A 3,488-nucleotide genomic window follows, 5' to 3' on the forward strand; every position below is an offset into this window, starting at 1 on the left:
TGCATGATTAGTTCATGATATATTAAATGATTAGTTCATTTAATTAAAAAAAAATGCATGATATATTAAATGATTAGTTCATTTAATTAATGAATTCATGATATTATAAATGATTAGTTCATTTGTTGGGATGTATGTAATAGAATTGATTAATATTAATTTGATTGGTCATACGGATGATGAGTGAATACATAGTTGTCACTTGATTTTGTAAATCAACTCAAAGTAATATTAAGTCAATCATAAATTGCATACATATGATATACACTGAATAATAAATAATTTATTTATTTATGATAGATTATGGCAACCAAAAACATAATAGCTGAACTCAACAAAGGTGAGAAACTTAATGGGGATAACTACAAGATCTGGCACCTCAAGATACAATATGTACTTGAGGAACAAGAAGTTCTAGAGGCTGTAAATCAGGTTATGGAAGTACCTGCAGATGGTCCCACTGCACAACACAGACGAGATCTTGATGCCTATAAGGCATGGAAGAAAAAGGACTCCACTGCAAAGGGTATATTGATTAGTTCAATGGTAGACGACCTAGCTTTTGAATATGAGTCGTATCTTACGGCTCATGAAGTCTGGGTTGCCCTTAAAGAAAAATACAGTGGAGTAAGTCTGAGCAAGCTTCGACAGCTGACAATTAAATTTGACAGCTACAAAAAGCGTCCGAATGTGTCAATGGTTCAACACCTCAGGGAGATGTCGAACATGATTCGGGAGCTTAAAACTGCTGGTCATGAGTTGACTGATGAACAACAGGTTCAAGCAGTTATACGTTCACTTCCAGATTCTTGGGAAACCATGAAGCAGACCTTAACTCACAGTGAGAGTATCAAGACTTTCACTGACGTCTCACGCCATGTAGAATTGGAGGCGGAGAGAGTTGAATCCGCAAGGATTTCGGGACAAGCCTATGTGGCTGTAGGTTCTGCAGGATCATATGGATCCAAGAAAAAGAAATGGTTCAAGAAAGGGAAGGGAAAGAAGAATGAAGCTGCTGGTGTGGGACAGGGCCCAATCAAGAAGATAGTCAAGAAGACTGGAAAGAAACCTAAAAACAAGTTAACGGGCCATTTTGCTCGGGAGTGCAATGAACCGAAAAAGGTAAATCCAAGTGTGTCTTCTTTTCAAGAGCATTTTGTTGCTAGTTCAGTGTTGTTAGCTGATTCTTATCCTTTGTGGATTATAGATTCGGGAGCAACCAACCATGTAGCTCGGGAACGAGTTACATTTGTTGAGTACCGTCGGGTACCAGCTGGCAACAAGTGGATCTATGTGGGAAATAATGCAAGAGTTGAAGTCAAAGGAGTCGGCACTTGCAAACTCAACCTACGTGGTGGTAGAGTTTTATTTCTACATGATGTCCTGTATGCTCCTGAAATTCGACGGAATCTTGTTTCCGTTACGTGTCTTCTTGATTTAGGGTATTGTATTAATTTTTACAGTCTGTTGAACTTAAGATTGACTCAGTGTCAATCGGATATGGTTTTTTAACAAATGGTTTTATGGTTCTTGATGTAGAACCAGATGTCAATTATGCTATTGATGGTTGTTTTTCAAACATTGCTTTAACTAGTGATGCAGATATAACTGATGAGGTTTGGCATGCTAGATTAGGACACATAGGACAAGAACGTATGAATCGATTAGCTAAAGAGGGTTTATTGGGCACTCGAGCTAAGATTCAATTGTCTATATGTGAGCATTGTCTTGCTGGAAAAGCAACTAGGAAACCATTTGGTAAGGCTATTAGATCTGAATCAACATTGCAGTTAATTCATTCGGATATTTGTGGTCCAATAAATGTGAAGGCTAGACATGGAGCTTCCTATTTCATTACATTTATTGATGATTTCTCTAGGTTCGGTCATGTGTATTTGATTTCTCACAAATCCGAAGCATTAGATTGCTTCATTCGTTATATGAACGAAGTTGAGAATCAAACGGAACGTAAAGTTAAGACTTTACGCACTGACCGTGGTGGGGAGTATTTGTCTGATATGTTCAAGACAATATGTAATGATAGAGGGATTATTAGACAACTGACAATCCCTGGAACTCCACAGCAAAATGGGGTAGCTGAAAGAAGAAACAGGACTCTTCTTGAAATGGTTAGGTCTATGATGGCGCAAGCTAATTTGCCAATCTCCTATTGGGGAGATGCATTATTAACTGCAGCCTATATACTTAACAAAGTGCCTTCAAAGTCAGTTCCATCTACCCCATATGAACGTTGGACAGGCAGAAAACCAGATTTGAGTAATCTGAGACCCTGGGGGTCAGCTGCTTATGTTCATGATAGTTCTCACAAGTATGGAAAACTAGGACCTAGAGGTAAGAAATGTATCTTTATAAGATATCATGAGAACTCCAAAGGTTATGTTTTCATAGGTGAGCAACTAGATGGAACCATCTCCGAAATAGACTCGAGAGATGCGACTTTTCTTGAAACAGAGTTCCCAATCAGAGGTGATGTTGATAAAAATGTTCCTCTATTTGAGGAGGATGAGATATTATCAACAAGAGAGGTGTCAAAAGGGATACCTGAGTCTAGTCAGCCGAGTGAGAGTGATATGCCGAGTCATGAGTTGACTTCTCAACAGCCCAACTTACGGAGAAGTGTTCGTAAGATCAAACCTAAGAAGAGGTTTGATATTGAGAATGAGGCATTGGTTACACTTCCAATTGATGACGACGAGCCTCAATCCATTGAGGATGCATTGGGATGTAGAGTTAGAGAAAAATGGAAAGCTGCAATGGTTGAAGAGATGGAGTCCATGATTCAAAATCATGTTTGGGACTTAGTCGATCTTCCTCCGGGCCGAAGGGCTATTGGGAATAAATGGATTCTCAAAATAAAGAGGAAAGCAGATGGATCGATCAACAGATACAAAGCTCGTTTAGTTGCAAAAGGATATACCCAAATGGAGGGTATTGACTTTGAAGAGACATTTTCTCCCGTAGTGAAATTTGTATCAATAAGAGTTATTTTGGCCTTTGTGGCACATTATGACTTAGAATTACATCAAATGGATGTAAAAACCGCTTTCCTTAACGGTGATCTTGACGAAGAAATCTATATGGTTCAACCAGAATGTTTCATTGCTGAAGGCCAAGAGCAAAAAGTATGTAGACTTAGAAAGTCTATATATGGGCTAAAGCAAGCGTCAAGACAATGGAACATAAGATTTAACGAAGTCGTATTATCTTATGGTTTCGAGATGATCAATGAGGATCATTGTGTTTTCCTGAAAAGGGAAAAAGGAAAATATGTCATTTTATCATTATATGTTGATGATATGCTGATAGCTGGAAATGGATATGTGAATGAAGTCAAGAAGTGGTCATCACAATTTGATACAACAGATATGGGAGAAGTTGAATACATCTTAGGGTAAAGATCATAAGAGATCGTCCTAAAAGACTTTTGGTGTCTCAAGAGTCTTATATAAATAAGATGTTACATCATT

This window comes from Zingiber officinale, chromosome 11B (genome assembly GCF_018446385.1).
Source record: "Zingiber officinale cultivar Zhangliang chromosome 11B, Zo_v1.1, whole genome shotgun sequence".
Lineage (NCBI taxonomy): Eukaryota > Viridiplantae > Streptophyta > Magnoliopsida > Zingiberales > Zingiberaceae > Zingiber > Zingiber officinale.